Raw genomic sequence first — 27,152 nt, 5'->3', positions numbered from 1 at the left:
AGCCTTATGATACCTGCAACAATGCTCCTTATTGAGAAACTTAATGGAAGTAGGTCTTGTGGCACAGTGGTAATGTCCCTTCATCTCGGCTGGAGGCTCTGGGTTCAAGTCCCACTTGATGGCCATGGAAGGTGTGTTCATAACGTTGCCAAACAGGGTGATTATCAAAGATAAAAGCAAAATGCTGCTGGAAATCTGAAACAAAAACAGGAATTGCTGGAAAAACTCAGCGGGTCTGACAGCATCTGCTGAGAGAGAGAAACGGACTTAACGTTTCGAGTCCGTATGACCCTTCTTCAGAGCTGGGATGACTATCAACCTGAAAATCCCTGCAATATGACTGATTGCAGGTGGCAAGAGCGGGAGAGTTTCCTGGTCAGCCACACTGCAGAAGGCAATGGAAAACCACTGAGTACTTTGCCCAGCATAATCTGGACCATTCCAATGGAAGTCCATGGTTGCCAACTCCCTGTTAGACAAGGTGCCTGAAGGAGGAAAGAAATGACCCATTCCCCGGTGCAGTATGCTACCACAGTCAGAAAGATTAAGAGACCAAAGATAATGAAGAAAGACACAAAATTGGACACAAAATGTTAACTGTTTCTCTCTCTACAGATGCTGCCAGACATGCTGAGTTTTTCCAGCCCTGTTTTTATTTCAGATTTCAAGTATCCGCAACATGTTGCTTTTATATATTATCCAGGAGAACAAAAAAGGAACGTTTTCACATTAGGTTGTGATTTTAAAAAGATAAAATTCAAAGAGAGTGGTGATAAAAATGAGGCAGAGGTGTAAGTGGGGAGCCAGGAGTGGGGCTAGGGGTGGTGGACGAAGCAGGGACATCTGGAGAAGCAAATTAAAACAAGCCTGCAGTTTAACGGAGACCAACAAAATATTGTAAGTCAAGTTAGTATCTTTATTGAAACATTATTTGTTTAAATACAGGATTTCAAGTTATTTGTAAGAGAAACAATACTTCTCACTTTGGAAAAGGTGACATAAAGTTATTATTACATAAAGCTATTCATGTATAAAAATAGGCCCAGGGATATAAATACAAATTTTGTCAAGGCTTTTTTATAGTCATAGAATATGAAAGTCTAACTGCTTACCCCTGTGTTGAAAAAGCAAGATTACATCTGATAGGCTCAATATTAATTGAAGAAAAAATACTCTATTTCTTTGAAATCTGGCTGTTCTAATTTCAGCATCTATCATCCTGCTCTATGGCAGCCCTAGTTAAGCATTCAAATTCCATACCAACATTTTATCTGCTTTGAAGCTAAGTTTGTCCAGCGGCATGCCCATCGGAGTTAGGCTCTGAAGAGTGTAGACTGTTATCATCTTCTTCATCGGCAGAATCAATGCTGATGTATTTCTCTATTCTCCATACAACTTTTCCAATTTTGTTTTTCATTCAAATCTACTGAATCTTCATTTTCAGCACAAGGAATAGCTTTCAAATGATGAGTAGTATCAAATAATTCTACCTGCCGTGCTACACTTAACCAATTCCATCATCTCATCCACCCCTCCCATGCCACCCTCATAGGAGATGCCATCTGCATTCCATGCCATTCCATCGTTTCCATGTTATCCCTCTCATGTCATCCCCATCCCTCTTGTTAAACCCATCCCATTGCTCATGGAAACAATCTCACCAGCCAGGGTAAGTTTGTTCGGCTCCCCTTATCTTCCACTGTTTATTTTTTGCCAACAACCCACACCTCCCCCTCTGCATTAACCAGGCATTGCCCTCAAAATAAACCCACCAACAGATGCATCCCTTAAAATACATCCAAAACAGTGCAGAAGGCAAAATGTGAGTATTTATTATTCTCCATGGTTCTTTATTTATTTATGGGATGTGGGCGTCACTGGCTGGACCAGCATTTATTGCCCATTCTTAATTGCCCTCGAGAAGGTGGTGGGTGAGCTGCCTTCTTGAACCGCTGCAGTCCCTGTGGTGTAGGTACACCCACAGTGCTGTTAGGAAGGTCCAGGATTTTGACCCAGCGACAGTGAAGGGAAAGCGATATATTTCCAAGTCAGGATGGTGAGTGGCTCAGAGGGGGATTTCCAGGTGGTGATATTTCCATGTGCCTGCTGCCCTTGTCCCTGTATGGAAAAGACCTTTCGCGTGCCTATGAGGAAAGGGCAGGGGGATGAAACTTATTGCATTGTTCTCTCAAACAGGCACAATGAGAAAAAAGAAAGACCTGAATCTATTTTAGGGCTTCTCACAAACACTGAGTTTCTCAAAGAACTTTGCAGCCAATGAGGTACTTTTGAAGTGTTGCAATTTAGGAAACACGCCAGCCAAGATGCACACAGCAAGATCCCACAAGCAACAAATGCGATAACAATCAGATAATCCAGGTCATTAACAGATCACAGCATAATGAATGTTGTTCTCATCTCTCCTCCGGTACTTCTGTCATGTTTGGGCCAAGGAGTAACAATGATGGCTCTTGGAGAAAGGCCCACAAACTCTTCAATGAGGATAACAAAGGAAGAATTTTTTAAAAAGGAATATGAGGAAACCAAGGAGAAAAATAAAGTTAGATTTTAGCACTGACCATTGTTTTGACTGCAACTTCAATAAAAAGAGCCGGAATTTCTAAAGTGTTAAATGAAAGTGAAACAAATCGATAATTAAGCAGTTCATTCAAAGTTTACAGAATCCATCTGCCCTAATTGGCATCTTGTCATGCGGTCCAAGCAGTCATTTAGTTTGTTAGCCAGAGTTAGGAAAAGAGGACTGCCTAAAATCTCCAGATTAGTCGTGTACACAGTTATCCAACCTAGTGAGTCCATTAACAAAAGATGTAATGTTTCTGCTTCAGCTGCTGTTGTTGAATTGGCAGGAGTCCGTTAGCGAGGCTGTCGGCTACATTTCTCAAAGGTCCAGGGCCTCTTTGAACATAAACCTGAGCCAACAGCTCCCTCTATTGACAGACTTTGAAATTTTCCCCAAGTTGTGTGAAGATTCTTCCGTTTTTCTACATCGGGCAACGGAGATGGATCAAACCTCCTGGTGCCAGGTGAATCCAAGGTTCAAAATAAACTCGGAGAAACAAGGTAAGATAAATAATGACCAATCAGTTGCAGGATTCATATCCAATAATAACTTCCAAAAGGGAATTGGCTATATACTTAAAAGGGGGAGAAAAAAAAATGCAGGGCTTTAAGTAAAGAGTGGGGCAAGTGGGGCTAATTGGATAGCTTTTTCAAAGAGCTGGCACAGGTATGATGGGCTGAATGGCCTCCTTTTGTGCTGTATGGCTCTATGTAGTCAAGAGTTTAGGTGACATTGAGGTTACGCGTTAAAAGCCTGGAGGTTGTAGAAGGAGGAGATAACAGCAGAAGGAATGAGTTGCTAGAATACGGTATTTTGAAGTGGCTTAAATGGTCAACTATCCCAGCATGCTTTACAATCGCATTTTAGCCGGAGAACAATGTGAAGAGAAGTGAAAGGGGGAGGGGCACTTTTAGGGGGAAGCTTTTAACCTGAGTCTGTGCCAACCAAGCTGGGCAATGAACATCAGGCACGGAGGACAATGTATTTGAAAACCATGGACCTGAATTTCTGTAGCCGTTGGCATGAGGTCCCAACATAAGTTCAGCTGGTTATTCGAAGCACCCCAGAGAAACAGAATAGAAATGTAGGGCTGGATTTTACATCCACAAATCAGGAAGGTCCTTCCCCATTACCCCCACCAACCACCCCCCCTCCTCCCCCACGCAAACATTAAATAAGGTGTGATGGTGTCAGGTGGACAATATGTCATCATGCCAATCTGGGCGAGCAGACCCGGAAATCGGCAGCCGGCCCACCATTTTGAAATTACTAATTAACAAGTTTGTTAACGACCCAATCGGCTGAAATTTTTCATTGCCCGCTCCATTTTTCAGGCTTTGAACGTGAAAAAGTTTGGGAGCGTTTCACGGCCGTCCTTGAGAAGGTGTTGGTGAGCTGCCTTCTTGAACCGCTGCAGTCCATGTGGTGTCGGTACACCCACAGTGCTGTTAGGGAGGGAGCTCCAGGGTTTTGACCCCAGCGACAGTGAAGGAACGGCCGATATATTTCCAAGTCAGGATGGTGAGTGGCTTGGAGGGGAACTTCCAGGTGGTGGTGTTCCCCATGTATCTGCTGCCCTTGTCCTTCTAGATGGTAGTGGTCGTGGGTTTGGAAGGTGCTGTCCAAGGAGACTAAATCTATGCTCCCTGGCCATGGATCTCTCTGCCAGGTGTCAGTGGCCATACTTAGTCATTGACACCTGTTTCCTGGGGGATCCATGAATACCCTTCAAAAGTTATGACAGGAGATCAGGTGAAACCCCAGCAGAAATCCAGGCCCCTTATGGGTTGCATCAGTCTACAGTTCTTGCTCATTCTCCACCAGAAATAAATAAAGACTTGCTTTTATTTGTGCCTTTCACAAGATTTCAGGCAGGATGTCCCACAGAATTTTATAATGAAGTACATTTTGAAGTGTGGTCACTCCTGTAATGTGAAAAACATGGCAACCAGTTTGCACACAAAAATGTCGCACAAAAAGCCTTGCAATAAATGAGCAGATATTCTGTTTCTCAGTGAGTTTGGCTGATTGATAGATACTAGTTCTCATAAAGCCTCGGATCTCTCGCCTCCACCTGAGAAGGGCAGGTGAGGCCTCAGTTTAACGTCTCACCCCGAAAGGTGGCATTTCTGACATTGCAGTACTCCCTCAGTACTGGCACTGGGAGCTGGCCACAAACTCTCACTGACCTTACAGTACCATAGCTTCTACCATCCAAAGTATGTTAAGGAAAATCCAACACCAATCACCTCCATTCTTAGTATATATCTCTCCGCAGGCCACATCAGTATCACCCACAACGGTCAATTCTGACCGATCGCCCTACCTCTAGAGATATCATGCCTTTGTTTCTGGCTGTTCATCAAGCTTCTCACTGAACTGAGTACCTGAGTCTAAGTCAGGCAAGAAATTCAATTGCAAAGCGGCCCAGGAGTACAGTCGACAGCCTTTCAGGAGTGCCCTGGAGTTTCCAAGAGTGGAAGATTAAGCAAACCCGGAAGAAAAATAATAAAAGCATTTTTTAAAAATGGGTTTTACTCATTCCCTTTTGAACACATCTGTTTTGGGGTTATAAGAGTATTGGAGATAGTGGAACAAAGGCTATTGACTGCACAGGGAAACAGCAGGCAGGAGGTCATGTGATGAAACCTCCAGGAATACGGCCAACGAGAGTTGGTAATCCGGCGCAGGGGGTGGTTTGATGGTAGGGTCTGTCCATTTGGAAATGAAGCCTGGCGACTTTCCCTTCTGGGCAGCTCCATTTCCCAAACGCTGCCTGTGAGTCAAATACTGCTCCACAAAATTTTAGGGAGAAAAATATACTCTTGCTTCTTTTTTGTCCCTCAACAACAACAGTTTGTATTTATATAGCACCTTTACCATTCCAAGATGCTTCACAGGAGCCTAAAGAGACAAAAATTTCCTTTTCCCGCCCCCATTGGTTGTCTCGCCCTAAGCTCTGAAATTCCTTCTCAAAGGCTCTCTGCCTTTCTTTCCTCTTCTCCTTTGAGATATCCCTTGAAGCTGGGTTTTTTTGACCAGGCTTAATACCTGTCTTAATACCTCCAGTGAAATTCAACCTGAGTGTGAGGAACAACACCTCATCTTTCAATCAGACACTCTACAGTCTTCCAGACACAACAAATTCCCAGTCTGCCCACACTTTGATTCCTTCTCTTCGCTTGTTTTGGTTTTTCTCTTATTTTTGCTTTCAGCCAGCAGCACAGCTGCTCTAAGCACATCTTCTGTTTCTATTTTTGCCCCACAAGACTAGCTCTTTTGTCATTTAATCTTTTCTGTCATTCAATCTCTTCTGCCTGGCACCTGATATCAGACTTTCCATTTGTCCTTGTCCCACCCGTTGCCAAAAGCCTATTAAATGTCTAACTTTGTCCAGTTCTGATCAAAAGTCGCAGACCTGAAACGTGAACTGTGTGTCCCTCTCCACAGACGCTGCCTGATCTGCTGAGTATCTCCAGCGTTTTCTGTTTTCACTTTTACAGTCTCCTTATCTGGGTCATTGTCAGTCATTTCCCTGTGAAGAATATTGAAGGCATTATAAAAATGCAAGTTGTCATTTTTGTTATTGGTGAAAATCCCTCTCCAAACATCCAGGACAAATAACAAGCAAAAGGTAGAAGCACAAATTGGCCTAAGTTGGTTGAGATTCATAAGCCATATTATGACTCATTATTAATCCACCAGCTTCAGTTGAAACCTTTCAAGATGACAGGACACCAGGACGCATTCAATAAATGCCCCACATTAATAGAATAATTCGTCCTCTCCTGCTCAATGATTCTTTTTTCTAAATATCTTTTCTCAAACCTCCAGGTCAGTTCAGTTCTACATGTAAATACTGTGGCTACAAGAGCAGGTCAGAGGCTAGGAATCGTGCGATGAGTAACTCACCTCCTGACCCCCCCAAAGCCTGTCCACCGTCCACAAGGCACAAGTCAGGAGTGTGCTGGGAAAATCCCCACTTGCCTGGATGAGTGCAGCTCCCACAACACTGAAGCAGCTGGACACCGTCCAGGATAAAGCAGCCCACTTCATTGGCACCAGATCATTTCTCGGAATTTCTACGAATAATTTTGCAAATGAGCATATCCAAGCCAATGTAAAAAAGTGATACAATTCCTGAATTAACGATGAGGTTTATTTGCTTTTAAATGGCTTTAAAAGTTTGGTTATAATTTTAACAGCTGGAACTTTTGGTCTTCCCATGCACCTGATTTCTAATGAGCTCAGAGCTCCTCCAATGATTTTTGTTTCAAACAACGGACTCTTTTGGATCTGTTTTTTGACATCATGGGAAACGAGTGTGTGACCCACATTTACAGAAACCCTCGGGAAAGGTCAGGGATGTGATAGGTCCAGCAGGTGAAACGGGAAAGTGTGGAGGAAAACCAACAAGAAGACCTGGGATAGGGCGGAAGAAGGGGGACGTTAAACGACAAAAGGGTTGCTGGGGCAGAGCCAAAAGGAATGGTAATGAGGCAGGTAAAGGAGCAAAGGATGTGTCTAGAGGAGGTGTGAGTGGTAGGATGATGAACAGCTGCCGTCTGAAAGCCAAAAACAAGAGAAAAAAGGGATTTAGACCAAAACCTGCCAAGAAAAGGAAACAAAATGGGGGCAGAGATGACGGTCTGGAATTGTTGAACTCAATGTTGAGTCCTGAAGGCTGTAAGAAAGTATAACTGAAAGATGAGGCGATGTTCCTCAAGTTTATATTGGGCCTCATTGGAACACTGCAGTAGGCCAAGGACGGGGGGGTCAGCGTGAGGGCAAGATGGAGAATTAAAATAACAGGCCAACAGAAGTTTGGCATCATACTTGTAGACTCAAAGCAGTCACACAATCTGCAAACTTCAACACATTGAAATCCTTTCAATTTAGCATACTGTGTTCATTACTCATAATGCAGTTTGCTCTGGTACTGCACTGCAGTGTCAGCCTAGATTTTTATACTCTACTCCAGGAGTAGGAATTGAAACTACAAACCTCTGACTCAGATGTGCAAGTGGTACCAACTGAGTCACCATGTCAGGAGTGAGGAACACGGAAGTGGAAAGGTTTAGGGATGGAATGCCTGAGTTAAGGACCCAATCAACTGAAGACATTACTGGTAGAGTGGTTAAAATTGGAGGTGAGCAATAGGCCAGAATTGCAGGAGCTCTGAGATCTTGGAGAATGTAAGGGTTACAGTGATAGGAGCCATGAACAGATGTGAGATTCTTGAGCCATTTATCAGGGATGAGTCACTGAGGATTTCCTGTTATCACCTTGCTCATGGTTATTATCTCCAATTAGATGGGCTGCGATCAAGGCTAAAGATCCTGCCTTTTTTAAAAACTTATTCTTTCATAGTATCCAGGTGTCACAGGCAAGGCCATCATTTGTTACCCATCCCTAATTGCCCTCAAACTGAGTGGCTTGTTCGACCATTTCAGAAGGCAATTTACCAGGAATCTACAGTCACACATAGGCCAGACCAGGTAAGGATGGCAGATTTCCTTCCCTAAAGGGCATTAGTGAACCAGATAGGTTTTTATAACAATTGGTGTTAGTTTCATGGTCTCCATGACTGGAACTAGCTTTCAGTTCCAGATTTATTAATTGAATTCAAATTCCCATGGTGGGATTTGAGCCCATGTCCTTAGAGCATTAGCCTGGACCTTGGGATTACTAGTCTCGTGACATTACCACTACACCACCACCTCCCCCTAGACCTACCCTTTAAGATGCGAGATGCCCACCCACATCCATTGGGCACAAGTAACCTCACTGAACATCAGCCCAGTAATCAGAGCCAGTGCTTTGATCTCTGTTCAATGGGGCAATTGGAGTAGATACCCCACATACGCATCCCTACTGACTCAGAGGTAGGAATACAACCTCTGAGACAGTGTTCATTCTATTCAGATGCAAGTGCCCCCTGCTGAATGGCCACTTAGAGGTTAGAGACAAGTTATAGCCTCCGTCCACTGGGACTGGTGTGTTCAAATTCCTTGACTTTTAACTTACGGTGTCAACCAGGGATCAGTCGGAAGCATTTTTCACCTCTGCATTGGAAGGTTGTGGGTTCAAACCCCTGATAACTAGTGGTAGTCAAGATTGATGGTAATTAAAGATCTTTTACCTTACCCTCACCATTTAAGGTTGCATGCTCAAGTCCCCCCCTGACCAGTTAACTGGTAGCAGTCAAGGTTTAATCAGTAACTAAAGACCTTTTGTCTTAGATTTGCACGTTAAGGTGTAGATTTGTCTCATACACCACAGAGTAGAACGCAGAGTAAATAAAATCCCATTAGTTCCAGACACCACAAATATTACAACAGATATTGCAAAACTCAGCCCATAAAACTAAATGAAAAGCAGTCACTAAATGGCAGGAAAGGAAGGCTAGAAATTCCTGAGACACAGTTATGAAGGGCACTTGCTACTGAATGCTCCAAGCTAATATTGCCAGGTGACTGATTCACAGACTGCAAGAGAAATGAGCAATTCTACACGGCGATTAAAACAGAAAGTGCTGGAAATACTCAGCAGGCCTAGCAACATCTGTAGAGAGAGAGACAGAACATTCTGGGTCGATGACCTTTCATCAGAACCTGACTGCAAGACCTCGGTTACTATAATATTTGTACATCGCAGGGATTTGACCTGCACCGTGGCAGAGAATAGAGCTGACGCTCGCTGAGAATGGTATCAGTGTTTACGATGGACTCTGCTGATTGTGAACGGAGTGAAGGACCTGTTCTCCTTTTGGTTTTTGTGAACAGGGCTTTCTGTTAATATGTAGATGCCTCAAAGGTCCAGCAGGAAAAAAAAATTCACCGACTGACCAGGAAAGGGCAGATTTAACCATCAGGTGTGGTGTATTGGTTCAGTCTGTAGCACTGTCAGCTTTACACATCAAGGCAGTGTGTCCATAATCCCAAAGATAAAAACAAAAAGCTAAAAGCTACTGCGGAGCTGGAAATCCAAAACAAAAACTATGTTAGTTCTTCTAACTATGCTTCAGTTCTGCCGAAGAACCATGAAGGCTCGAAACGTTAACTGATTTCTTCTCCGCCGATGCTGCCAGACCTGCTGAGTTTTTCCAGGTAATTCTGTTTTTGTCCATAATCCCACCCTGGCCTGTTAGCCAGCAGTGGTCAAGATTAATCAGATGCCAAACACCATTCACATGGTGCGCCTGTACAAATGAGATCCCTTTGTTTTCCTCTACTCCCCATGCAATGACTCATGAAATATTCTTAAACAGAGATCAGCAAAAGAGCTCAGACCTGTCGCATTTTCCATTCTATGGCCTGAATTTTTCCCTTGTCGGGCGTGCGCGCCATCGGTGGGCTCGTTAGCGGACGAGAAGCGGCCACCCGCCCGCAATCGGCCCCCCTCCCCCCCCCCGGCCGCGATTTCACGCTGGCTGGCCAATTAGCGGGCAGTCAGCGTGAAACGAGCGCGGGAAAGCTCAGCGCCGCCGGGGTGGTGGGGGGGGCGGGAAGAGGGCGGGCGACGATGTCACCACGGGCACGGGTGTGCGCCGCGAGAGAGCTCCCTGAGGGCAAACAGCTGCCCCAGGGAGCTGCAGACCTGCAAATAATAAAATAGAGCACTAAACAGCTGCAAAAAAATGTCCGCGCAGCAGGACCTAGCACCTGAGAGCCGACCTCACAAAAACGCTGCTCCCAGGTATTTCTGTTTATATTACTTCCTAACGGAGATTTCATCCCACCCTTGGATGAGGTTTGATGAAAAGTGTAAAGGCTGATTGGCCTGTCCGCCAACCAGAAGGTTGGACGGGCAACGAAAAATCTCTGACAATTGCACCGTTATTGGGCTTAATTGCCCACTTAATTGTCAGCGGGTGAGCCACCAGCACCTGCAGAGCAAAATGTTGCGCGAGTGTGCGATGACATCGGAATGCTCGCCCAGCATCATCTCGCGCAATTTTACGCCTGACCAGGTTGCCCATGGGAAGTAAAATTCTGCCCTATGGGTGGTATTTAATGTGAGTGAAGGGGGTCTCGCCTGCTGGCTGGAGCGCCAGCGAGAGCTCTGTGTCGCCTATTTTTCTGAAGGCCAACCGTATTAAGTGCCCATCAGGCCCCACCCTTGGGCAGCCAGTGGCAGGCCTTCCCCAGGATCAAGGACCCTGGGGCAAATGTCCTGCCCCTGGGAGCTGTCGGCCAATCAGAGGCCAGCAGCTCCCCATTGCAAGCAGTGCCAGCGGGAGTGGTGCCAGCTCTCAGCAATACCCTCGCCACAGGTCCAGGAACAGCGAGGAACCCCAGGCCAAAGGGGAGTCAGGGCGGGATGGGGGTCATGAGGTTGGGGTCGTGGGGGAGGGGAGTGGGAGAGGGAGGCTGATAGCAAAGGTGGGGGTTGAGGTGGCTCTCAGCAGCCCTTCTTCCCAATGCTGGGCCTCTCGATCAGGCACTTGGTGCCTTTGGATGAGAGACACCCCCTCCTCGCCCACCCGTAGGAGGATGCAACTTTTCGAACTTACCATGTGACAACTACCCCACCCCCACCCCCACTTTTTTTTTTCTTTATTCGCTCATGGGATTTGGGTGTCATTGGCTGGGCCAGCATTTATTCCCATCCCTAAACGCCCTTGAGAACAGAATGGCTTGCTAGGCCTTTTCAGAGGACATTTAAGAGTCAATTACATTGCTGTGGGTCTGGAGTTACATGTCGGCCAGTCCAGGTAAGGACAGCAGATTTCCCTCCCTAAAGGAATGCCAGCGGTGATGGGATGAGGCCCTTAAGTGGGCATCAATTGGTAGCATTTTGGGAAGGCCATCCACAGGCCTTCCCACTCCCAACTTAATCAGGATGGAATCAGGAAGGTGGTGGGGTCCCCATCCAGTACAATTAAACACCCCTCCCATCTTCAAATGTGCCTGGCGAGGGCAGTAAATTCCATCCTATATTTTAATGGTCTGTTTGAACCTGATAGCCACACTAATAGCTTGCATTTATACACTGCTCTTAAACTAGTAAAATGTCCAAAGGCGCTTGACTGAAGCAATGACGAAATAAAATTTGATACCAAGACAAATAAAAGGATAATATGACAGGCGGCCAATAGTTTGGTCAAGAAGGTAGGTATTCGGGAGTGTCCTAAAGGTGGAGAGAGGAGTACAGAGGCTTAGGGAGGGAATTCCAGAAGCTAAGGCCCAGGCAGCTGAAGGCACGGCTGATAATGTTGGGACGATAGAAATTGGAGGTCTTCAAGAGACCAGAATTGGAGGAATAGAGTTTTCTCAGAGGATTGTGGGGCTGAAGGATGGCAGTTTCTGCATTCCTTACCAGAAACTTGATACTATTCTTGGAATTCACTGATGCCTTGAGAGTCCCTGATTTCTATCAGTGAAAGGGAATTGGTGACATTTCCCCACAAAACGTACAAGCATTAATTTATGTCGGAAATTATTACTCACAGATGTGTTAACATCAGAATGTATGCCTGCTAATGGCTTTGCAATTAGGTTGGACTTGAACCAATAAGGAAAAGGAACACAATGTTAATCCTATTAAAAAATAATTTGTACAAGAACTATGCAGGTTCCTAATGGAAATTTTATTAACTGTGTTCCATGGTATTTAAATCATTCAGCATCCATAATAGCACAAAAAGCATATCAGCACGCTTTACATAGCAAGTTCAAAGCTTTCTCAGTCCTTGCTGCCAATGCTGGGCAGTTTTGGCACTTTGTGATAGGGCTGTCTGATGATTTAGAAGCCAGTATAGGTGCCAGCTGGCCATGAATGCAGTGAGTGCCAGTATTGGGCTTACAGTGAGTGCTGGCAAAGAACGTTAGGGCATGAGAGGAAATTCAGGAGGCATTCAGACAAGTGAGCAGTTGAGGGAGGAGAGAGAGGCCCTATTAGTGGGGAAACTGAAAGTAAAGATAATCCCAATCTTCATTCCACCAATAGCAGCTGCCTCCTAAAACCTCATCGCCTGACCCCTTCCTCCCTCAGCTCTTGACGAAACACACATGAAACTCATGGCTTTTCCACTCAGCTGCCTCTGCTTCCCCTTTGGCCTCGTTCATTTCCCATACCAGCTGCTCTGTGGTTTCTCTAAATGGTTTGCCAAAGTCTGCCAATAGATGCCGCTTTTGTGACAACTATTCCCACTGGGCATTGAGTTGGATGTGCTCAAAGCCATTTGACACAAGATCCTTTCACCCCAGAAGATGCAGGGAATTAACCTGCTTATAGAATTGCTGAATCATGCAGCACGGAAGGAGGCTATTCAGCTCTGTCATGTCTGTGCTGGCTCTTTGAAAGAGTTATTCATTTAGTCCCAGTTCCCCTGCTTATTCTCTACATTTGGCTTATTGCTTATTCCAGATATACAGGTCACACAAAGCTGATCCAAACAACTCAGTAGTTAGGGAATGTTATGGTTCTTTTCTTTAATGTAAACATACCAACCATACAAAAAGTACTAGTAAATCAATAATGTCGATTCTTTATTTGAGGATAAGGCAATGTTAACTTGGAGACTATATGTACATGCCTGACTTCTATAAGCTGTTATTGAACACCGAGTTCAAGTCATGGGACAAATATATCATATACTGTGTTGTGGTGGTAGGGATTGACAGCAGTTTATGACACTCTCCCTTAAAGGTTTATGTATATCATATCACAACATCCCTCTTCTTTATAACTAGAGATTTACCCTTTGAGAACCAAATTATTTACATGACAACAAAGGAAATAACATTATGTTGGAATAAACCGTAACACAAATCAATCAATTTTAAAAAGTTCCCTGAAACGAATCAATATTTGCTTATCCATCTGGACTTAGTTACAGTGATCTTGTCTGGAGGCTGCTGTCTGTTTTCAGAATGCTGGTGAGGGGTGCTGTGTTTGTGTTGCATCTTGGACAATGTTCTGTTCACAGTAGGACTGCTCAGCGTTCCTGGCTGTGGTATTGTCCTGATTTGGCATCTGTTTCGTCACACTGTCATGCCATTTGGTGTTTGTACATGGTATGGTCTTGGTGTGGGGCATATGCTGATGATTTCTCCTGGATTCCACGGATTTCATGTACCATCAGTTGGGTTTTGAACTCAAACTTTTTATCCGATGTTGTGGTTGGATAATTCCAATGCCCAGTTGTGGGCATCTTTCATCTTCCCATGCTTTTCGAGTAATGCATTTTTGCTCCTGGGAGTTGCACACGTGATGATGGGGGAGGGTTGTTCATGTGTTTCTACAGGATAGTAATTCCGCGTTGGATTGGCGTATGATGAAATTTGGAAGTCGGAATGGGCATACATATTGGTTTCAAACAGTAACATGTAACCTGTTGGCTGATGATCTGTATTGCAGAGTTAGGTGCTCTTCCAAGTGTAAGTATGGGGTTTCCAATGATGACCCTTGTGGCCTGTGGTCCTCATCACTGACGATACCATGGATGGCGACCAAGGACAGGTCCTTGCACACCTGTAGGCCTGGGATCACTGTACCCGTGGTGTCCACAACAGAAAATATCTGGGGTGAGTAGTTGCAGCGACACTTGAGTGTAACGGATCCCAGGGAAAGAACCTCTTAGCCATTGTATGTGGTGAGTTTGGTAGTGGTTGGTTGAACCATCACTTTCCATGTCTCTGGGTACATATGTTTCAGTGTACGAAGGGTAAGGATGTTTGCACCTACACCGATATCCAGTTTTGCATTTAGGTTATGTTGACCTTTCATCTGTGGGCATAAAATCTGAATGGTGGCAAAGGCTTCTCTTGGTACCACTGTGCCAATACATTATTTGATGTTCACTGTGCTGATGCCTGCTCATTTTGTGTACCTCTGGTCTGTTTATCCTCATCATCTGACTGCATAGCTTGGCTAGACACTTCATGGATCTTATTAGGACGATGTCTGGTATGCGTTCTTGGGCGTTTGGAATGCTGGTTCTGTCTGGTCTTTGTCACTTCTCATGACATTGAACTACACATTCTAGCCTTTGCTTTCTGCATTGGCATTTCCAGTGTCTCCTGGTGCCACATGCCTTGCATACATCGATAAAAGCTGGGCAATTTCTGGATGCATGAATGGGGCTGCATCACCCGCATTGCTTACTAGGCTTTCCTGTATTGGCTATCATGCCAATGTTGAATAAGTTACACATAGCCTGTAGACTCTGTCTACCCAGCAGTATGGTTTCGTACTTACGTCCGCTTTGTGGTAGTTCTTCCATTTGGGATGGTCCAAGAGGCCTTTTTGGAATGTTTCCATTGGGATAGATGCAATCACAAGCTCAGTCATTCTGTCAGCTAGATTTGTTGTTGTGAAGACTCATTCATGCCCCTTATCTCTCCATCTACGTATGAATTGACCAATAGCCTTTGTTGGTTGTTGCCTAAAAGGCATGAATTCCACACAGTGTATTCTGAAGTTGAACTTCACTCATAATTGATCTTTGAGCATTGACCATATTTTATCTGTATTTTTATAGTCATTGTCCAAAGAATTCAAGCTGTGAAGGCTTTCATTGTCGAGAGCAATTTTAATCTTAATGGCTTGTTTATCTGGTTGGGAAATATTGAGACCCAGAAAGCACAGCTCTACATATTGTCAGAACAAAGTAAACTCGAATAGGAGGCTCATTGCCTTCCAGTTGAGTTTTGGAAATGTTGTGGTCACCTTGTGGCTTTTTGCCGATTTACTAGGACCTTCTGGAAAAGGACAGCTACTCAGGCTTTTTGACAGTCCTTCAGAACTTAATTTGGCTCTCTGAGTTGCAGTACCATTAGTGGCCACTAGCTTCACTGATCAAAGGTTGTTGCTTGATTGTAAGGGTGGTGCTGTTGAGCTGTTTCTGCTTATCCTGGGTTTACACTAAGCTCTGCCCACAAAACTGTGATTTTGGTGTGAATTGGAACCGCCGGCTTCAAAGGTAAGTTAAACAGGGGGAGAAAACTTTTTTTTTTTTTTGCAGCCTTCTTCTAACTGTTAGGAGGTGTGGGGAGTTGTTACTGGTTGGACTCTTCTTCCCTAGCCCAGTCTGCTGTGATTCAATCTCCTCCCCACCTCCTTGAGGGCAGCAAGCAGCAGTAATGGATTCCTCTGCCTGTGGAATTTTGCTTAAAGCTAGACCACCCAGAGTCAGCTATTTAATCTCTGTTCATGCACAAACCTAGCAGCAGTTTGACTTATACCAGTTAATCTCTCCCACATTTGAACAATCTTACTGGAACCAGTGCCTGCCGACCGCAGCAATGTCCCAGAACAAATGCACAGTGTGTTAGATTTTTACAATGCTGCAGGATTGCTTGCACATGGTAAGTTAATACTTCATCATTGTTTCACTTCCACACCAGCTGTTCTGCTGCATATGAAAGGATTGAGGATTGTATACTTCTCAGTCAAATCTTCAAAACCCACACTGCCACCATGTTGCATTCATCTATTCAATTTAATCATACCAATCATATGGCAAGGATTGTAAAACAATGTGGGTTCTTTATTTGAAGATAAGACTATATACAAGAAATGTTAACTGGAGACAATATATGCATGTCTCACTTCTATTAAGATGCTGCTGTATACTGAGTTAAAATCATGGGACTAATACATCATATCCTATGTAGAGGTGGTAGTGATTGACAACAATTTAAGAAACGCACATTAAAAGGTACATGTACATCACAATAGGAAATCTTCCATTCTTTGCAAAACTGACAAGCGAACCCTCAGGATATGAGTTTAAGTCCAAGTGCATTTAACAGTAACACTTGAAAACCACCTGTGTTGGATGAATCACCTAATTCTCCTCAGGCTGATTTCTCAAAGTGCTTCATCTTGAGAAAGAAGGGCTTCTCCCGCACCACCACCACCCACCCCCCCCCACCCCCCCCCCCACCCCCCACAGATTTATAGGCTTCCCGCTGGGTTCCCCCCCAACCCAACCTCTCTGCAATTTTACACTGGGGCGGGTGAGGCCTCAGATGGGCCGCCAGCCCTTTCCCCAGTTGAGTCCCTTAAGTGGCCAATTATTTACCACTTAAGGGCCGTTTCCCACCAAACCTCAAATTTTAGGCTGGCAGGAGGAGTTCCAGGGCATGGGAGCATCCCGAAAATAATCGGATTTAGGCCTCGGGCAGAAAGGTGTGGAACATCTCCATCAGAAGCCCCCTTTTCAACTTCAGGTGATCCCCCCCCCACCATTAAGGTCTGATAACTGCTGGACCTCTGGTTCTGCACCCCGCCCCCCCCCCAAGTTTCTCCTCCTACAGCAAATCCCCCACTGCCCACCCCCCAGTCCTCCCCCCAAAACCCCCAAAACTTACCTCTACCTGGAATCCCGGGACTTAGGCTCTGAGTGAAGGGTGGAAGTCCTGCATGCAGCCAATGAACGCTCATTGGAGCATGAAACCTCTGCGGGGCAGACAGTGTCACTGGGGGTGTGTTCCCCACAGAATCTTCAGATGGCACGATGGGAAATCCCACCATCCTAAAAATCCTGGCAAAGAAGAAGTAGTTAGACTAATGTCAGCCATCAGAAGCCAGCTTCCTTTGGGACAATTGTAGAATGTGTCACGTGCCCTGAGGACATCTTGAAGCTGATCTGCCTTCCTCTTAAAGACCTCAGACTGTGCTTCTTTTTTTATTTTTCAGAGATCCCAGTGATTCCTAACCAACCCTGAGATATAGTTGGAGTAGATTAACAGAGAGTGGAATTCTGGTCTGAGGCAAAAATCAAATGCACTGAACAACCCTATCCCAGCTTATCTCACTCTCCAGTCTTGTTGGTAACTCTGTCCACAGCCACGCCACTCACCTTCCTGGTATGTGTTGTGTTAAAAGCCTTTGGAATTGTACTGTCAAGTGGGTGCCTGTGGTGATATTGCTGGATTGCCTATCCAAGTTTAAAATCTATTTTGGACTGTTGCCTTAAAGGGGTGTGTACTTGGGAGTCAGGTTAATTAGGAATTTTGGGATTTGTTATAATATTAAGTAATGGTGTAACTGTAATCTTGTGTATGTTTTTAATTATTTTCTTTTGTTAATAAATGTTTTAATTTAATTTTTAAAATCTCTAAATGTGTTAGTGGACTCATTATTTCTCAATTCAGAGCACAAATCTTCTCGTAATAAATATAAATTGCAAAACTGTTATGATAGCGTGGCCATGTTTCCGTTGTGGATTTGGTCAGCCTGGCAACTACTACCTGCCATATCATAACACTCGACTATTCCACTCTCCTGAGTGGCCAGGCCTCAACTAGACTATCCCATTGCCCTAGTTAGTGGGAGAGAGGCAGTAAACATTGATACTCACAAATAGAAACAGAGGGCTTGTTTTTAGTGTTAAATTCATTTTATTGCACTCAGAGTGACACCTGTGTCATACACAACATGGCAGTTTTAGGTAAGTCACAAAGCAGATAATGCTTGACTTCCCAGCTACTTAGTTCATTGCCTCACTAAACACAATTGCACCAGTGAAGAGAACACTTCACCTCCAACAACACAACCTGTCTTCCAAACTCTATCTTTAAAGAGTGCTCAAAGTTATGTTGAGCTTTGAAAGCCCACATCATCGAGTGCAGATGTATAAATAATAGAATATTATTAATGTGAAACTGCATCCCAGGAGAGATCTGCCTTAGAAATAATGCATGAGGTTTATTCAGAGTGTAAGCAGTGGATCTGCACTTTACCAACACCCAACAAAGAGTCTGTACAGGAAAGGCTTCCTGATCCCAGCTAAAATTATTTGGGAAAAGAAAGTGGCAATTGCAGAAATTTCTGGGAATTTCATAAAGCAGTTAGCCTGACAGGAATTATTGTCGCCAATATTTATATAACACCTTCCATGACCTCAGGACGTCCAAAAGTGCTTTTTGGCCAGTGAAGTGATTTCAAGGTGTAGCCACTGTTGGAATACAGGGAACATGGCAGCCACAACAAGTTCCCACAAACAGCAAAGTGGTAAATGGTCAAGCCATCAGTTTTAAGCGTTGTTTGAGAACGAATGTTGCCAGGGGCACCAGTGAGAACTCCCTCTCTCCTCTTCAAAATAGTGCTGTGGAACCCTGAGAGCCGGCAACTCTGACAAAGCAGCCGTGCCTCCCTCAGCCCTGCACTAAATTCCAGCCCAGGTCATGTGCTGAAGTCTCTGGAGTGGGTCTATGAACATACAACCATCTGACTTAGTGGAGAGTGCCACCCACTGAGCCACACTTACTGTGAGCCACACTAACAACCTGAGCTAAGGGGAAAATGAAACCTATCGCCCAAATATTAAATCACTCAATGGCTTCTCAGGCTACAAAATGTGTTTTAATTATCCCTTTAAGTGTGAAATTCCGTGGAGCCATAAACAAGGAGACTCTGTTTAGGCCACAACTAAAGCACCACATGAAGTTTATGCTATTCAAGAGGGTGTGGGAGCTTGGGAAAGTTGCAGTGTAGATTTACAAAGATTACAGGGTCAGTCTCCCAGCCCAATTTTCCATGCCACTGACCTCAAAGGAAAATCAAGTAGGATTACTGGAAAGTGCAGCCAAACAGGATAGTGGGATAGCCCAAATAAAACCTTCTTTGGCCTGGGCATTTCCTGTTTCTATCCCAGTCAAATGCTGGGCCAGGTTTGAGGTCAGGCCTCGAGTAGGGTCCAGTTGGGCCTGCGGGTGGAGTCGGTGTGGGGGAGGGGAGAGAGTGTTGGAGGAGACCCATGCGGGTGGGGAAATCTGTGGTGGGGTATAGTCGGGGGTGGGAGGAGACCCCTGGGGTGTCGGGGGTGCGGGGGTGTGGGGGCAGACCCATTTGGGGGGCAGTTGGAGGGTGGCGGGAACCCCTGGGTGGTCAGGAATGTTGGCGAGGGGGGTGTCCCATGGGGGTTCGGTCTGGGTCTGTACAATGTTACCCAAAATTTAGAAGAGGTTTTAATTCTTCTTACATTTTCTGGGTAACTATTGATGTAACCCAATCATAACCATCTGAAAATGCGATTTTAATCTCATTTTCAGATGGTGCCCAGTGCAGGGCAGTTGCCCAGGGAAAGTTGGCACTTCTGAGCATTTGCTGTGCAAACATTACCTGTGAAGTTCCGAGAGGGATTCCCCAGTGCTTCCTTGGGGTACCTCCCCAGATCCGACGCTGGGGAGCTCAGATGCAATGGCCCACTGTTTTGAAGAAGTGCGGGGGAGTTGTCCACTTGACACAATGATTATGAGCTAGCCACAACACCATTATTTACAGCCACTTGGTATTAGAAGGCCAAATTTCAAACGATCACAACAATTTGTACTACAGGAAAAAAGGGTGTTGGCCAACCAATCAGCAGCCTTTTCTCCTGTAGTATAAATTGTGTTGGTCATTTGGAATCTGGCATTCTTGTGTTTGTCCTGACGAACGCAGATGAAAAGCTTCAACAACATGTCTCTCTTCTCCGCAATAACGCCTAGATGACTTTTCACCATATCTGCTGAGTCTGATGTAACTGAGTTGGCTGCACACTTACCGTTTCATCAGGAACTCATGGGCTCAAGTCTCACTCCAGCAACTTGAATACAATATCTAGGGCTGGTAGTGAGATGTTAAAGCTTCTCAGATGGAGATAAAGAATCCTGTTGTACTATTCTCCAGAAGGAGAAGAGGCAAGGGGCATTTGTCCTGATCGAGAATTAAGGTCTGAGTTGAGGCTCAACACTCTCACTTCTGAGTCAGAAGATCTGTGGGTTCAAGTCCCACTCCAGGATATAATCACAAGAGAAAACTCTAGGTTGACTGTCCGGCAAAGTCCCGAGGAAATGCTGCAATGTTGGAGATCCAAAGGCACCTAGGTGCTGTCTTTCAGATGAGAACTTAAACAGGGGTCTTGCCTGCCCTGTTAGGTGAATGCAAAAGATCCCACAGCGTTATTTTGAAGAAGAGCACGGGAGTTGTTCCTAAAGTCCCGGCCAATGCTTATCTCTCAATCACTATCTCAAAAACAGATTATCTGGTCATTACCAAGTTGCTATTTGAGGGCACTTGCTGTGTGCAAATTGGCTGCTGCATTTCCCATGATACAAATATGAGAACTTTTCAAATGTACTTAAATGGCTTTTAAGCGTCTTTGAGATATCGGGTAAGGCATAGTAAAAGGCATTATATCGATGTAAGGGTTTTTTTTATCCCTCAACCAACATCACTAAAAATAGATAACCGGACTTACCCCATTGCTGTTTGTGGGAGCTTGCTGTGCACAAATTGGCTGCCAAGTTTCCTACATTGCAACCGTGGCCACGGTTCAAAAATCCCTTACTGGCTGTAAAGTGCTTTGGGACGACCAGAGGCTGTGCAAGGTGCTATAGAAATGCACCTGTTTCTTTGCCTGAGTCAGTTGAGCTTGCTGCATAAATCCCCGGGAGAAGAAACGTTTAAACACAATCCAATAAATCCATTGATGAGCACTCCAGAGGGGGAAAAAAAAGAGAGACCGCACAATCAAATTGTTCAAGTCTTACGAGGGTGACAGTGACATTTATGCTGTGAAATATATGGAATGGTAATAATTCTCTACTTAACTCCAACATTGCATTAACCTATGATTGATGTGTTCAGTACTGTAACCCGATCCTTCATTCCTGATGATGGATTTGCTTCGTGTAGTTTTCACATTGTGCGTGCCAGAGAATCATCAGATTGCAGTAAATGCTGGAGGATTTTCCCATAATTAAAAAAGTGGAAGTCCTCATTCTGTTTGGCTGTTGTGTTAAGAGCTCATAAAAGAAGGAAAGAAGCGGGGAAGTAATCAAGGAAAATAGGCAGCAGGGAACATTCAATCAGGCAATTGAAATGAGTTGGGAAGGTAATGAGATATTCATCAAGAGAAGGAAAGAATTGAGGGGTTACAGCCTGGTCTCAACATTTACAGAAAGACTAATTTCAGAGTGAATGCAAGAAGCATTTTGTCACATGAAATGTAGTGGAGATGTTACATATTATTATGCACCATTTACAGGACAGAAACAGGCCATTCAACCCCAATGGCCCTTGCTGGTTTTAGGCGCCGCATGTGACTCTTGTCGCCCACACAGCACAACCTTCCATTCCTCTTTCCATCATATCATTATCCAGCTTCCCTTAAATCTCTGCCATTTGCCTTGTAGAGCATTTTGTGGTGTCTGGTGGTTGTGAGAAGCGCCACATAAATGCAAGTCTTTCTCTTTTTCTTTCTACTGGGACACGAAGCAGTGCGAAATAACATAAAGCATTTGAGGAAATTGTTTCTGGGGGTTTAAGAATTTGATAATTACACAGAGTATTGATGCAAAGCAGCTCGCGGTATAAAATGTTTGCATAATGGGATGTAAAATAGCATGTGGTTTACAGAGCAAATCTGTCAATCTGATAGGATGTTAAAGAGTCTGCATGTGATGTAAAATGATACGGCAAATTTTAATACTGTAAGGTTATGGCAACAGTCAACAGGATTGATTGATACTAAGGAAAATAGGAAGAACATTCTTGACCTGAGGCACATTTCACAACCTTGGGACGTCCCGAGATGCTTTACACACAATGAAGAACTGTTTGAAGTGTAGTCACTGTTGTAATGCAGGAAATTTGCACAGCCAGATCCCATAAACGGCAAATAAATGGATGACCAGGGAACCTGTTTTAGTGCTGGTGGTTGAGGCATAGAAATTGTTCATGACAATGAAGGTAATGATAAAGTGGCAGTGGCATGTTACAGTTCACTCAGGGAGTGAGTCCAAGTAGCTATGGCAATGTACACCTTGTAATCTGGAGCCATGGACAGTGATGGTCGAGGCTTCAACTTTCTCTCCATCAAGTGTACTGACCAGGAATCTCTCGCACTCTTACCACCTGCCATTGGCATCTGTTGGAAGGTTTTTCAGGTTGATGTTCAATCTGTTTGGCACCTTCCTTGGCCACCAAGTCCTGGGGTGGGACTTGAACCCAGAGCTTGTGACTCAGAAGCAGGGACACTACCCACTGAGCCACAAAACCTCCTTAACTTTAAAGTAATACTAAGGAGCTGTGAAGATAGACAATGGCTTGGTTTAATGTCTTATCCAGATGACAGGTCTTCCAACTGTGTAGCACTCCTTCAGTATTGCAGTGTGTATGTACTGGAGGCCTGAAGCAGAACTTGAATCCACAGCCTTTTTGACACAGGAGTAAGATTGTTACCCACTCAGCCACAGTTTCTGGGCTGGAGAGGTCGAGTTGCACTGCAGGAACATTCATTTCATCATTAAAATATTACTGATGGTGTTAAATTCCAGTCTTAACTTTCTGCTGCATTTAATGTGCAAATACAGCAACTTTGTGAAGCTTTGGGGAAGGTTGAGAGTGAGCTGCTGTTTTACTGAGGTTAACCTGGAGGCTATACAGGGCCTTGGTGAGACCACACCATTGCATGCAGTTTTGGTCTCCCTACGAAGAAAGGATATACTTTAGAGGGAGTGCAGCGAAGGTTCACTCGGCTGATACCAGGGGGTAGCAGGACTGTTGTATGAGGAGAGGTTGGTTCGACTGGGCCTGTATTCACTAGAGTTTAGAAGAATGAGAGGGGACCTGATTGAACGTATAAAATTCTAACAAGCTAGACAGACTAGATGCAGGGAGGATGTTTACCCTGGTTGGGGCGTCTAGAACCAGGGGCCACAGTCTCAGGATGCGGAGTAGGCCATTTAGGACAGAGATGAGGAAAAATTTCTTCACTCAGAGGGTGGTCAACCTGTGGAATTCTCTACCACAGGAGGCTGCGGAGGCCGGGTTGCTGAGTATATTCAAGAAAGAAATTGATAAATTTGTGGATATTAGGGGCATCAGGGGATATGGAGAGAAAGCGAGAATATGGCGTTGAGATAGAGGATCAGCTATGATCTTCTTGAATGGCGGAGCAGGCTCGAAGGGCCAAATGGCCTATTCCTGCTCCTAGTTTCTAACTATGAGGTAATGTGAATCAGCCAACTTGACTCATGGGGAGCCTCTGCTTCATTACAAGTCACTGAACTATTTACACATTAATAACAGCGAGCATCAATAAATTCATCAATGTGTAATATTTCGGCAGCAAATTCAGGTCCTAGATTTCACATAATGAGCATACAAACATATGAATTAGGAGCAGGAGTAGGCCACTGGACCTCTTCGAGCCTGCTCCACCATTCAATAAGATCAGGGCTAATCTGATTGTGGCCTGAACTCCACATTCCCGTCTGCACCCCCATAACCTTAGACTCCCTTGTCAACCGAGAATCTATCTAATTCAGCGTTAAAAATATTCAATGACCCTGCCTCCTCTGTTGTTGGGGGAAGAGAGTTCCACAGACACACAACGCTCTAAGAGAAAAATTTTCTCCTTCTCTGTCTCTGCCTCTGTCCTCTTCTCCGATCATTTCAGGTTAATGGTCTTTCGTCAGGATAATGTTCCAGTTATGCTTTGCTTAGAAAATAATTTAGGACTTTAACAAATAACGATACATTTTCCTCTCAACACAAACGGCTGATAATGCAATATTCTGACACTCTGATTAATACCATCATGTGAAAGTCCTTTGTTCACTCTCCTACTCGCTGGACAAACTCGAGGTGTCATCAGCAGAATCATAACAGGCAATTCTGGCAGGTCAATGCACTGGGACTTGGAATGCATGGGTGCAAAATGGGTTTGCGGCATACGTTCTGAGACCTGCCACCCTTTCCTGTCCCCAGAGTACTCCATCCACTCAAACATTGATGCTCTAAATCCTCCCTTAAATTAGAGAAACAAACAAATCCCTTGCCTGATCCTGGTAATCTTGTGAATCTAATGTTCCATTTCTATTTCTGTTTCTCACCTGAGTGAAGCGTTATGAACCAGATCAGTCTGCTGCTGTTTAATCATCTCCTTCAATGCTGCTTTACAGCAGTTAATCATTGCTTGTGGTAAAACATTGCCGAAAGTTGCATTAGCCAGTGTTGAAGCTGTTCCAGTATAGCAACAACACTGGCATCTACCTGGTAACGTGGAAAATTGCCCACCTATGTCCCATACATAAAAAGCAGGACAAATCTAACCCAACCAATTACTTGCTTAGCAAAAACCTGCTCACTGACGCTCAGTTTGGGTTCTACCAGGACCACTCAGCTTCTGACCTCATTACAGCTTTGGTTCAAACATGGACAAAAGAGGTGAGGTGAGAGCGACTGCCCTTGACATCAAGGCAGAGTGTGGCATCGAGCCCTGGCAAAAATGGAGTCAATGGGAATCAGGGGGAAAACTCCCCACTGGTTGGAGTCATACCCAGCACAAAGGATGATGGTTATGGTTGTTGGAGGTCAGACATCTCAGTTCCAGGACATCACCGCAGGAGTTCCTAGTAGTGCCCTAGACCCAACCAGCTTCAGCTGCATCATCAATGACCTTCCTTCCATCATAAGGTCAGAAGTGGGGATGTTTGCTGATGATTGCACAATGCTCAGCACCATTCACAACTCCCCAGATACCGAAGCAGTCCATGTCCAAATGCAGCAAGACCTGGACAACATCCAGGCTTGGGCTGACAAGTGGCAAGTAACATTCATGCCACACAAGTGTCAGGCAATGACCATCTCCCACAAGAGAGAATCTAACCATCTCCCCTTGACACTCAATTGCATTACCATCACTGAATCTCCCACTATCAACATCCTGGGGGTTACCATTGACCAGAAACTGAACTGGACTAGCCATATAAATACCATGGCTACAAACACAGGTCAGAGGCTAGGAATTGTGCGACGTGTAACTTACCTCCTGACTCCCCAAAGCCTGTCCACCATCCACAAGGCACAAGTCAGGAGTGTGATGGAATACTCTCCGCTTACCTGGATGAGTGCAGCTCCCACAACACTCAAGAAGCATGACACCATCCAAGACAAAACAACCTGCTTGATTGGCACCCCATCCACAAACATTCACTCCCTCCACCATCGATGCACAGTGGTAGCAGTGTGTACCATCTACAAGATGCAAAAACTCACCAAGGCTCCTTAGACAGCACCTTCCAAACCCACGACCACTACCATCTAGAAGGACAAGGGTAGCAGAGACATGACAACACCACCACCTGAAAGTTCCCCTCCAAGCCACTCACCATCCTGACTTGGAATACTATATTGGCATTCCTTCACAATCGCTGAGTCAAAATCCCGGAACTCGTTCCGGAACAGCACTGTGAGTGTATCTACACCACATGGACTGCAACAGATCACCACCACCCCCTCAAGTGCAATTAGAGATGGACAATAAATGCTGGCCTAGCCAGCGATGCCCACATCATGTAAATGAACGAAAAATAAAGTTTCAGAGTTCAAGGTGGGATCTTGCTGTGTTGCTTTGTTCTCTCTCTTCCCCTATTGTGTTCCCATTTCTAGCTCTTCCTCTGCTTCCCTCTATCTCACTGTCTCTCAGTCGCTCTGCCTCACGAACAATCCCTTATCTCCCATCCTCTCCCTCCCTCTTCATCCCTCATTTACTCATTCCTTTCAACCACTTCCTTCCACTTACCTTCTTCCTTATCTCCTTTTGGCCCCCTCTCGCTCTCTCTCCCTCACCCCATTCCCTCTCTCTATCCAGTTCTCTCTCTCCACACTCTCCTCATATGACTACCTAAACTATGATTTCAAAGCTACCATTTCACCACCATTCCTGCTGCCTGAATCATGATCCTCATTGTGATCCTACACTGATATATAACTCAGTGACAATATCCTAATTGTGAACCTGCACTGATGCCTAACTCCGTAACAATATCCTCATTGTGATCCTACACTGATATCTAACTCAGTAACTGTATCCTCATTGTGATCCTACACTGATATCTAACTCTAACTGTATCCTCATTGTGATCCTACACTGATATCTAACTTAGTAACTGTATCTTCATTGTGATCCTACACTGATATCTAACTCAGTGTCAATATCCACATTGTGATCTCACACTGATATCTAACTCAGTAACTGTATCCTGATTGTGATCCTACACTGATATCATAGTCAGTAAATATCTCCTCATGGTGACTTGTTATGACCGATGCAGTTGGTAAAGCGGAGTTATTTAAAAATCCCTGAGGGAACCTTTAAACAACTGTCATAACCTATAATTTTAAGTGTTATGTTTGAGATGCATCTCTAAATTCAGGAATCAGACCACCAGTTCACGAGGTTTTACATTAAACTAAATGAAACATTTTATTAATTTACCCAGGTTAAAATATATACACTCATGGCTACAAATTACTACTATCATAACGTTTAACAAATTCCAAAACTAATCTCCATTAAGGCAACAGCAACCCATAGACTTAACCAAACATCGGGCAAAGCATTTTCACCTTACAAATTCAGAATGAGGTTCTTTCATTATGGTCGCTATGGAGCCAGTTGGAGGCTTGCAGCTAGTTGCCTTTTGATCTCACATTGCCTCTGCTCTGCACACCCGAAAACTGCTGAAGTTATACCTACTACCACTGATTGAATTCAAATTCTCATTGTCTCACCAGCCTCTTTGAACTTCACCTTTTAACAATGAAACCCCTTTCATAGTACCAC

Source organism: Cetorhinus maximus, chromosome 10 (assembly GCF_964194155.1).
Source record: "Cetorhinus maximus chromosome 10, sCetMax3.hap1.1, whole genome shotgun sequence".
Lineage (NCBI taxonomy): Eukaryota > Metazoa > Chordata > Chondrichthyes > Lamniformes > Cetorhinidae > Cetorhinus > Cetorhinus maximus.
This window is presented reverse-complemented; position numbering follows the sequence as displayed.